Raw genomic sequence first — 12,686 nt, 5'->3', positions numbered from 1 at the left:
CGATTTTCTTACGCCAGTTACGTTGTTAGTAAGCAATCCAGCCACCGAGAGGATATTTAGGGTTCACCTGTCACAGGTGAAACCGGTGTAATTTCCGTGTTAACTTGCTTCATATTATTTTGAAAGGAATATGAAGGTTATATTTTTTATTTGAGTTTCACTTTTAAGGCTTTCTGCCCCTTCTATAACATTTTGTTTTATATGTAAGCATTTGTGTGAAACCTCCCCCGATTTGTTAAACTGCCATCCTGTCCTTGCCTCGGCCATTACCACGCTCCCGTCTCCTGCTCAAATACACACTATGGCTGAATTATATTAAATGCCATGGACATCTGCACGCCGCTGACCCCTCAACCTCTTCACCAAGCCTGTGCCCTCAAAAAGATGATGGTCCAACACAATTCTGCCGCCTAGCTTTAATGTTTCAGTGCCCCCGCAGCCGCGCGGCGCCGTGCAGCAACTGGGGCAGAGGACGGGCCCCCTCTTCTCCAGCGAGAACGTCAGGTGCACGGCGAGCCGGAGCTCTCCTCCCGGCCAAGGCTGATGCGCGGCGCACGACCTGCTACTTGCCCGCAGCCTGTATATGTTCACCGCGGGCGCGGCGTGTTTCAACACCTCTGCTCCCCTCATAGTGCGGGCGAGCGGTATCTCAGGGTACTTGAGGGGTCCGAGCGGCCTCCCTTTGGACGCAAGCTGCAACGGCCGGTCTGGCCATTCAACTTAATCAACATCAACTACATGGACAGTTACGATAAGCAATGACTACACTTGGGAATTCAACAGCAATATTTGGTGGCAATTGCAAAATTTTTCTTCACCTCTAAGTATTAAAAGAAATTCAACTTCTACAAATATAAAGACTTTCATTCACCTGCAACAACAAAATTTTGAAACTGAATCAAACCAAATTAAGAAATCTTATAAATGCTTCTGCAATCAATCTTCATATCCACAGCATAACTTGGACCTTGTTTCAAACAGATTTCATGTGTCACCCCTGGAGGTACTTTTGGGGGGGGGAGGTCTGTACCGGGCGGTACACCTCCACGCCGCTAATTTAAAATTTGCGCCAGTTGAAACTCCTCTGCTGGAGGAAGTCTGAACTTTATATACGCTATTAATTCGCTACCTTCTCAAAAGATGTCACCACGTGGAAAATTTTGAGTTTTTGAACTGTGTCATTTTTGATGTGTTTTTGTTTTGCTTGAAGTAAGAAGTGTGAACTTTCTCTTCTAGAGGACACTACTGAAGATCAACAATAGTGCACCCTAGTGCGGAGTCGAAGAACTATTTTGTTGGAGAAATTTTTATTTCAAATGTTTGTTCCTTGCTAAAAAAATTTTCAGTCATTGGTTAAGTTGGCTGTATACCCCTCTCTTTCCCCTTGTTTTGCATTTAACCAATCCCGAATTTCTGTTATTAATTTCTGACCAATCGTAGGTATCTTCCCCCATCTTGAATATGTTGCTGTATCCTACCCAATAAAAAGTTTGTGGGAGGGTGTTTTCATTCCCCTAACCCCTAGAACCTTCCGCGAGAGGATATAAACTGCTGATTTTAGGGTCTCCGGGCCACTTCAGTTCCATCTTTCAGTGTATTAAGTACATAGCAGGAGGCGGGAAGCGCCTCTTTCCTCGGCAGCGGTCAACAACAAGGTAATGGCCGATTAATAACTTCTTTCTTTGCTTGCTCAGCAGTTTAACTCTCGGGGCGGGTTCTAAGCGTTCCACCATGTAACCTTTTCCTAAATGTAACTACTCCTTTTATATATTATCTTTTAAAGTTACATACTGGGATAGAGAGTGCTAACCCTCTCGAGCTCCCACTCATTTTGTTTTGAGGTGAACTTATTTTTCTCAACCTATTCTTCGTTAATGTAAAACAAATTGTTCTCTTCTTAAGTCACCTCTTTAGTATGGGATTAGCCCTTGTATTAACGGCCTAGTGCCAAGTAGGTCTTAATCAAAGTGTATTAGGAGTGCAAGTTCGCCTCCTCTCAAATTGTTATTTTAGAGGTCATTTAATTAACCTCCATTGCATTTAATAGACCTCAGTAGATTGGGTATTTTACCCCTGTGTTTATGTCCGTTGAGGACAACTTGAAGGTGGAGTTTGGTGTGGCCTGAGAGAGGCTTAAATTTGAGAGCGAGTGGCTCTTTTGAAAATTGAGTGTTGTATGCCTCGTGGAGGCTTTTCAGTGTAATTTGGAGCTAGGGCTCCTAGGCATGAATGGGGTTTTCTGCCCCTCTGTTGAAACTTGTGTTTGGAGGTAAAACTGAGCTGATTGCCCAGGCATTGTGTTTTCAGGGCTCGAAGCCCAAATCCTGTAAATATTGTAACTACCCTTTGACTTGCTACTTTGTACCTGCCATGCTTGTTATTTCTTTGTTTTTGAAAAGAAAATATAACCTGGTTAAATTTTAATTAATTTTACTTTAGTAGCTTGAGACCCGTTCACCACCCCGCACCTTCTTTCACGCATAACTACCACAAAAACACGGTAACAATAATAATAAGCATTCGTTGTTTGATTTGTCAGAACAAAACAAATGCCAAACTTGTTTTACAGGTGCAAAAGCATGTAAAATAGTGAAGTGTTTTAATCATCAGTTATGTTTATTTGCTTATTTTTATTAAAAATACAACATATCCCACTTTCAAAAAATGATAAATATTTAGTATACATATCATAAAGAAAAGATAAGAGCATAATTTATTGTTTTAGTGTACCACAACACGTACATTTTGTGATGTTATAATGAATGAATATTTCAAGAAAGTGCCCAGAATTAATGCCACTACTGTATAAATGATATGAGTAAAGAAGTGGAATCAGAAATAAGGTTTTTGCAGATGATTTTATTCTGTACAGAATAATAAATAAGTTAAAAGATTGTGAGCAACTGCAAAATTACTTCGATAATGTTGTGAGATGGACAGTAAGACAATGGTATGATGATAAACGCGGTTATTAAAAGTCAGGTTGTGAGTTTCACAAATACGAAAAGTCCTCTCAGTTTTAATTACTGCATTGATGGGGTGAAAGTTCCTTTTGGGGATCATGTAAGTACCTAGATGTTAATATAAGGAAAGACTAGCTGATGTACCCGTGCTTCGCTACGGGATTCTCAAAAAGACTGACTTTTTGTTTTTCCTAACTGAAGTCAATGTAGGTCATTACAAAAACCTCAGTAGGAATGTAGCGATTAAAATCAATGTTATATAAAATACTCGATCAAATGAAAAACTGCACATTTTCTCACTTTTAACGGACAGTACTACAGTGCCGATCTAACACTCCAAAGTTCTAGAGCTGGAATGACCAGGCCGCAGACAGCCGTGAACACTTCTCTGCCATTATTCTGTTAAATATGCTCACTTCTCATTCCAAGCAGTGCCTCAGAGTAGGGATTGAATAGCTCGAATGCTATGATGAACCAGTGTGTTACGTACCAGTGGCAGTGGCGAAGCTAGGGGGGAATCTAAGAGTCTCAGATTCCCCAGACGAAATACGAATAATAAATTATTGATATAAGGCACGAAAATTATGTCTAATAAACTTAATAGACTTCACGGCTCTCCGATCTGCCGCGCTACTCGCAGAGCACTGAGCCTAGCCGTTGAGTCTGGCTTCAGCCAGGCTCTTACCTTTCTGCTAGCGGGCGGGGCTTGTGCTGGTTGCTATGACAACGTATGACGTCATGCAGCGGTAAGTGCTCGCTTTGAAACCTAGCTGGGAGTCTAGTCTCCAAGTCTCGAGTTACGAGTTAATGTTTACGTTCTGATAATATGTTGATCTGTGAAGTTTACAACTTATTATTAGTGGTCTGTGTTTTGTGAAGAGTTGCCAGTATTGTTTAAATCCGTGTATAATGAATGAAAGTAATGATCTTATTACATACTTGCTTCGAACTCCATTTTCTTCTTTGTCTTTCGAAGAAAAATTTGCCCTGAAAGACAAGCAGCGACAGCCATTATTGAAAATTGTGCAAAAGGATGGGAACCAAATAAGAACTTTCCAGTCCCAGTGGTATAAGGATTATACATGGCTTACAGCAAGTGTGACAGATTGTAAGTTTTATTGTTACATTTGCATATTATTTAGAGGTGATAGTGAAAGGAATGAGGGTGGCATCAGTGCCCTAAAAAAATTTCATAGAAGAGCACGTAAACGCCAGATTTCAAAAAGACATATTCAGAACAGTGAACGTTTTCTTCTTCTCGGCAAGAGTACAATAGATCATGCGATATCAGAAGCGGCTCGTCTTGCAGCTCTAAAGCATAATGAGTTAGTAAATCATAATAGGTGGGTTCTTGGCAGGTTAGTTCAAGTGGTGTGTTTTCTCGGAAAACAAGAACTTCCATTCCGTGGCATGACGAGAGTAGTGACTCCGTAAATAAAGATAACTACCTCGAGACCTTGGAATTGCTAGCACAAGAACAATTCATGAGAGAGCATCTGGGGGCAACTTCAGGATTTAAAGGAACTTCGAGTGACATTCAGAATGAACTTATTGACTGTGTAACTCAAGTGATGAATGAAGAGATTCAGAAAGAACTTTCTATTTGTGAATTTGTATCCGTTCAGGCGGATGAAACATTAGATATATCTTGTCAGAATCAGATGAACATTATATTTCGGTATTGTGTTGGTTATAACGTTCACGAGAGGTTTGTGGGGTTCTACGACGTCTCAAAAGATAAAAGTGCCACTGGACTGTCAGCCGTAATATTGGATGTCTTACGAAAATGGGGCGTAGAAAAGAAGTGAATATGTCAGACTTACGACGGGGCTTCCGTAATGGCGGGTTCTAAAGGGGGTGTTCAAACTATCGTAAAGCAAGTTTGCCCACATGCAGTGTTTATACATTGCTATGCACATAAGCTTAATTTGGTACTCTTGTATGGACCAAAAGCTATAAAGAAAGTGCGTCTCGTTACTTATGATTTGACTGCCTTCCATACATATTTCAGCAAGTCATCAAAGAGAACTCAAGTCCTAAGAGATAAAGGCTTTAAACTTCCGCCGGCATGTACGACATGTTGGAACTTCCACTCCAGAGCAACACTAACAATAGCATCCCATTTCAAGGACTTGAAAGAAGCTCTTACACACATTGTTGATAAAGATGAAGAATGGGATGGCGAACCTGTTAATGGTGCTATGGGACTGATTAGGAGATTAGATGACCCTAATTTCCTCTTCCTGTTGTGCTTCTTCAACAAGATATTTTGCTACACGGATCATTTATTCAAGGTGCTGCAAGCAAAATGCACATCTAATGTAAATATCTGCAACCATAAGATAAAGCAAACCATAAATAACTTAAAAAATCTGAGAAATGAAGAAACAGTGAATGAATGCATAGACACCAGCAAAGCTCTCAATACCGCAATGGCAACAGAATCATTTGTAGTGCCAACCCTCACAGCATTAGCATATGAAATAATTGATACCACCGTGGTACAGATGGAAATACGGTTCTGTGACTTTGAAAACTTCCATTTTGCAGAATTATTGGATGAGAATCAATTTAAGGCTTACAACACAAGTTTTCCCTCAATGAAAATGAAACAACTCCTGAAGATGTACCCTTTTTTCGAAAGTGAACAACTGACAAATGAACTTGTGAATGTGTACTCTGATGAAGCTAAACATCTACCTCCACAAATACTGCTAAAATATATGTTTGGATAATGGTCTGGACAAGGTTTACGAACAAACAACACGTTTGGTTCGTTTTTAGTTCTCACATTTCCAGTGACAACATGTTCGAGTGAAAGAAGTATGAGTGCGCTAAAACCTTCCTGAGGAATTCAATGACAAACAGCAGACTACGTAATTTAAGTACACTTGCGATAGAGAAATCTCTATTGCACGAACTGTCAAATAATCAGAGCTTCAGGGACCGTGTCATTGATACATTTGCAGAGAGAAAGGAGCGCCGCATACACTTGCTTTATAAAAGAATTTAAGGTAAGCTTGAACAATATTCTTAGACTCCCCAAGTAATATAGCTAGCTTCGCCACTGCGTACCAGTAGTATCGAAAAATTTATGAAACAGAGGAATGGCATGCTAAAGAAGAAAGTTACCTAACTCCCCAGCTACTTCCCGCCAATATTTAGGCAGACTGTTACACTCGGTACGACTTGGCGAGTTGGCTGTGTGGTTAGGGGTGCGCAGCTGTGAGCTTCTATCCGGGAGATGGATTCGAACCCCACTGTCGGCAGCGTTGAAGATGTTATTCCATGGTTTCCCATTTTCACACCAAGAAAATGCTGGGGCTATACCTTAATTAAGGCCAAGGCTGCTTCCTTCACACTCATAACCCTTTCCTGTCCCATCGTCGTCATAAGACCTAACTATGTCGGTGCGACGCAGCAGTAATCCTATCTATCAGAGATGAGTGGCAACAGAAGACAAAGCACATCACAACAAACAATGGTCAATGTAATGTTGTTGTTGATCAATTTTTAGGGTGTCTTATAAAATTATGTATAGCGTAGACTGTAGTTCCTTATTCTCCAACTTTACATATCGATTTTCATTAAATTCTGTTTTATCCATTTTCTCGTGACTCGGCGCTGATAAGGACTTAGTAACAAAATACCAAATTCATTAATATCTCTGATCATAGCCGGTATGGTAACAATGTATAAGACCTAAATGATCGGAAATATAATACTATATAACTTCAGTTATGTGGTATTTATCGATATGAATAAAATTATTTATGGCCTAGATTATAGCAACTTATTCCCGGACTTTGCATGCCTATTTTCATTAAGATAGGACCCCTAATAACATAAATATTTGAGAATTCCATTGTAGGCCTTCCCCTAAACTACCATTTCACTCAGCGTGAGTAAAATTATTTATGGCCTAGATTATAGCAACTTATTCCCCGACTTTGTATACCGATTTTCGTTAAGATACGACCTCTAGTCTCACAAATATTTGAGAAGTAAATTTTAGGCCTTCCCCTAAACTATAATTTCAGTCAGCATGAATAAAATGATTTATGGCCTAGATTGTACCGACTTATTCCCCGACTTTGCATACCGATTTTAATTAAATTCTCTTCAGCCGTTTTCTCATGACGCGTGTACAGACAGACAGACAGACAGACAGACAGACAGACAGACAGACAGAAATTACGGAAAAGTAAAGTGCATTTCCTTGTTACTGTGGGCACGACTGATACAGAAATACCATCCTTTTTAAATTCTGAGCAAAATACAGACAACACTCTTATTTTATATATATTGATCTTAATTGGGGTAATCACATAAATATGGTTGTGCATAAACGGTACAGATCTCTGCACATGGTTTTGAGGGTATTTAGGGGTTGTAGTAAGGATGTAAAGGAGAGGGCATATAAGTCTCTGGTAAGACCTCAAATAGAATATAGTTCCAGGGTTTGGGACCCTCACCGTGATTACTTGATTCAAGAACTGGAAAAAATCCAAAGAAAAGCAGCTCGATTTGTTCTGGGTGATTTCCGACAAAAGAGTGGCATTACAAAAATGTGGGAGAAAGGAGATGAGCTGTTCGACTAAGTGATATGTGATATAGATGTTGATTCCCATAGGGAACCTGAAATATTTTTCCGAATGAGTAAATTTATTTTATAATACCAATATAAATGGTCCGTTATTGGTTATTTTGGTGGTTCATTACGACTAGTGATTATTGTTTTAAGAGGAAGTACAACTTGACAACCATCCTCTATATAACACTAATAAGAGAGAAAAATGCAAGGGATCCGACACTTGGAAGAATGTATCGGCCTAAGAGGGGGCGTGAAAATGAAAGACCTAATACTGACGTAATACTGTCGGGGTCAGAAAAAGACAAGAGTTGATCAAGGAAAATTGCATAGGATATATGGAAGTGAGAAGCCTGCCACTCAATGTTACGAGAGGAATAGACAGTTGTGTTTATGTTTCGTAGATCTAGAGAAGTCCGCCTCTGTGGTGTAGTGGTTAGCATGATTAGCTGCCACCCCCGGAGGTCCGGGTTCGATTCCCGGCTCTGCCACGAAATTTTTGAACAGTGGTACGAGGGCTGGAACGGGGTCCACTCAGCCTCGGGAGGTCAACTGAGTAGAGGTGGGTTCGATTCCCACCTCAGCCATCCTGGAAGTGGTTTTCCGTGGTTTCCCACTTCTCCTCCAGGCAAATGCCAGGATGGTACCTAACTTAAGGCCACGACCGCTTCCTTCCCTCTTCCTTGTCTATCCCTTCCAATCTTCCCCATCCCCCGCAAGGCCCCTGTTCAGCATAGCAGGTGAGGCCGCCTGGGCGAGGTACTGGTCATTCTCCCCAGTTGTATCCCCCGACTAAGAGTCTGAAGCTCCAGGACACTGCCCTTGAGGCGGTAGAGGTGGGATCCCTCGCTGAGTCCGAGGGAAAAACCGAACCTGGAGGGTAAACAGATGATGATGATGAGATCTAGAGAAAGCATATGACAGGGTATCGAGGGAAAAGATGTTTGCCATACTGGGGACTATGGAATTAAAAGTAGATTAATAAAATCAATCAAAGGCATTTATGTTGATAATTGGGCTTCAGTGAGAATTGATGGTGGAATGAGTTCTTGGTTCAGGGTATTTACAGGTGTTAGACAAGGCTGTAATCTTTCACCTTTGCTGTTCGTAGTTTACATGGATCATCTGCTGAAAGGTATAAAATGGCAGGGAGGGATTCAGTTAGGTGGAAATGTAGTAAGCAGTCTGGCCTATGCTGATGACTTGGCCTTAATGGCAGATTGTGCCGAAAGCCTGCAGTCTAATATCTTGGAACTTGAAAATAGGTGCAATGAGTATGGTATGAAAATTAGCCTTTCGAAGACTAAATTGATGTCAGTAGGTAAGAAATTCAACAGAACGGAATGTCAGATTGGTGATACAAAGCTGGAACAGGTCGATAATTTCAAGTATTTAGGTTGTGTGTTCTCCCAGGATGGTAATGGTAAGCGAGATTGAATCAAGGTGTAGTAAAGCTAATGCAGTGAGCTTGCAGTTGCGATCAACAGTATTCTGTAAGAAGGAAGTCAGCTCCCAGACGAAACTATCTTTACATCGGTCTGTTTTCAGACCTACTTTGCTTTACGGGAGCGAAAGCTGGGTGGACTCAGGATATCTTATTCATAAGTTAGAAATAACTGACATGAAAGTAACGAGAATGATTACTGGTACAAACAGGCGGGAGCAATGGCATAAGGTACTCGGAATGAGGAGATAAAGGCTAATTTAGGAATGAACTCGATAGATGTAGCTGTACGCATAAACAGGCTTCGGTGGTGGGGTCATGTGAGGCGAATGGAGGATAGGTTACCTAGGAGAATAATGGACTCTGTTATGGAGGGTAAGAGAAGTAGAGGTAGAACAAGACGGCGATGGTTAGACTCAGTTTCTAACGATTTAAAGATAAGAGGTACAGAACTAAATGAGGCCACAGCACTAGTTGCAAATAGAGCATTGTGGCGACGTTTAGTAAATTCACAGAGGCTTGCAGACTGTACGCTGAAAGGCATAACAGTCTATAATGATGATGTGTAGATAAGTAAACATAAAGGTCCAATAATACTGTCCAATAATATTTTTAACCCCGTGTATAAAGGAAAAGGTGATAGACATAAAGCTGAAAATTACAGGCCAGTCAGTTTGACATGCATTGCATGTAAGCTTTGGGAAATAATTCTTTCTGATTATATTAGACATGTTTGCGAAATTAATAACTGGTTTGATAGAATAACTTACCAAGGGAAATGTTCAATAAATTTCCAATTTCTTTGCAATCATTTAAGAAAAGGCTAGGAAAACAACAGTTAGGGAATCTGCCATTTGGGCGACTGCCCTAAATGCAGATGAGTGTGATTGATTATCACAGAACTTCTATCATGACTTGTGTCATAGGTTAAGTGCGGTGCTGTTAATACAGCTATGTTTGGTAGGTGGGTTGTTCGAATTCCACTAGAACCTGTAAATTTTATTCGCATTTTGTACTTCGAGAATCATCCACTGAGCGAATGTATCCGAATGCCCTCACGTCGTGGATTATTATTTATTGATTTATTTAATTTTTTTATTTTGGCACTGTTCTAGGCCATTAGGGTTGCTTATGTGGATGTTTTATAAGCAGGGCTGGGCGAGGATAGAATGGTTGGAGGTTTGAATCCGCTTGACTGAGCAACAGCCTGTTAACGCAGTAAGTGTTCAAATAGATGGCCTTCTGCAGTAATGCGCGTATCAGCACGCCGTTGAACTGCCATTCGGGCTCTTTATAGCATTGTAGGTGTTACGGATTCATAGGCTTCCGTAATAAGGTTTCGAAGGCTTTCAGGGTTTTCCGGCTGCTGAGCGTTCACTACATCCTTCTAATAGCCCCATAGGAAGAAGTCCAATGGCGTCAAATCGGGCGATCTATCAGACCAGGTGGCAGGTCCTCTCCTTCCTATCCATCAGCCCGGGATGTATAACATTCAAGTAGTTGGCGCTCATCTGCTAACATGTGATGGGGAGCTCCGTCGTGTTGATACTGGTTGATACCACACGGATACACGCTCACCCAGGGGTGCATTCTCTAGCAGCAATGCAGTGATAGTTGGTCTTGAAGAAACTGTAGGTACCAGGCTCCTGTCAACGGATCCTCAAAGAAACATCGTTCAATTAGGTGATCACCCAGTATACCACACCAGACATTTACTCCCCATCGTGCCCAGTAGCGGCGATTGGGAATAAAAATTGCGGGGGCACAGGATTTACAGATAACAAACAGTATCCGGGTTTGCGGGATATAGTGGAGGATGGGGGGAGGGGTGTATATTCATCAAAACTTGAAAAAAAAAAAAAAAAAGGCCTCAAAATGGTAAGTTGATTATGCTCTGTCAGCGAATTTCGACAAAGAGGTGAAGATTGACAGTTTATCAACTTAAATGCGGTAATAATAGTTTTTTTGAGATTTTGATTCAATACAATAAAACTTTCACCAAAGGAATAATATTACACATTTATCAAATTGAAAAGAAGTACGGCGGGATTATACAATTAAAACCATTTAGTATTTGACTATACACTAACAACGTGACAGACACTAAAGAGACCGCCAGAATGACGAATGCACGCGGCAAGGTGGTGAATCGTACCTCAGTGTCTGTGACCTTAGAAAAAAAAATATTGCCTTGGTACCCTTACTTATAGCACAGGCGAAGTCTCCACTATTTGCTGTGGCGCTACACAAATCGGTTAGCCGGGACGAAGGATATTTTGGGCGTATTTCCGCTAATAATTTTGGTAATGATTAAAGAAAATAAAGAAAAGAATTAGCTGATAAGACAACAGCGCTTGTACTAATGGCTTTTGTTAATAACTCTTAGTTTCAGCCAGTTAAAATGTAATAAAAATATAATATTTTCTCCAAGAAGTTGATGATGATTGTTTAAAGGGGCCTACCATCTAAGGTCATCGCCTCTCTCCAGAAAGTAGGGGGGCAACTGCCCCCCCCCCTCGCCCCCCTAATCGCCGCTACTGATCGTGCCTGAAATGCTGCCTGCCTTACCCAGTGGGGGATTTTCAACACTCCAGTAGTGCATATTGTGACGATTCACAGAGCCATTGTTATGAAATTGTGCCTTGTACGAAAATAAAATGTGAGATAGAAACGCTCGATCATTCGCCACTTGCGTCAGTATCCACGCACAGAAATCAACACGAGTTTTGAAATCTCGTCCGTGGAGTTCATGATGTAATTGCAGGTGATACGGACGAAAAAAGCTGGAATGCAATATCCTTACAACAGACGACTGTCCAATGTTGGCCTGTTGTGCTACTGCCCGGGTACTCGTGTGAGGATTCTCCCGGAAAGTGTCCAAAACCATCTCAGCAGTTTCACCGGACGTACCGGTAACTGGTGCCTTTCTAACAGGACCTGTTCGGGAAACTGACGAAGTTATACGCAAACGTCGCTCCACCCTGCTAAATGTATTTGCGTTTGGTTGTTGTCTCTGTGGAAATCTTTCCTGGTACAAGCGCTGTGCTTCCTGTTCGTTCTGTCTTGCTTCGCCGTAGATGAGGAACATGCCAACATACTCATCTGCTGAATACATACTGTAGCGAAGAAATGACCAGGACTGCTAGGCGACACCAAGTGTCAGGCCACTACACATTCAACATGCAATGCTATTGGTCGAATGTGGCTCGAATGGCCACTTATTTGATCCTTAAAGTTTAAAATGTGAATAAAAATATGTATCGTTCGTGGGATTCGAACCCACCTACGAACGCAACTTGCGTCAACACGTCTGTGTTTATTCCACTTACACCATGGTGACTGTTGCCTCCAGTTTATCAGAAAGCTTACTTGGTGTAAAACTACGTCCCGCTTCACAAACTCGTACATGTTTTCTATCAGTATGCCATCGCTTTTAGCGATAATTTCATAACCAATGAACCTAAAAATGCTAAAAAAAATTGCCTTTAAAATGACATTAAAATTATCAAATGATGTCCTAAAAACGAACAAAAAATAATCTAAAAATCCCAAGTAATTATTGTTTGCAACTAAATTATATACGTTTCTAGGTATGAACAATATTGATAACTGATATTTTCTCTAATTTTTACATAGCAATATGTCAGTTCTTTGTTTTGGAATCTCGGTTTTCCTTAGAAACAAAATG

The sequence above is a fragment of the Anabrus simplex genome, chromosome 4, assembly GCF_040414725.1.
Source record: "Anabrus simplex isolate iqAnaSimp1 chromosome 4, ASM4041472v1, whole genome shotgun sequence".
NCBI classification, from domain to species: Eukaryota; Metazoa; Arthropoda; class Insecta; order Orthoptera; family Tettigoniidae; genus Anabrus; species Anabrus simplex.
The sequence above is the reverse complement of the archived record's forward strand: the minus strand, read 5'-3'. Positions refer to the sequence as shown.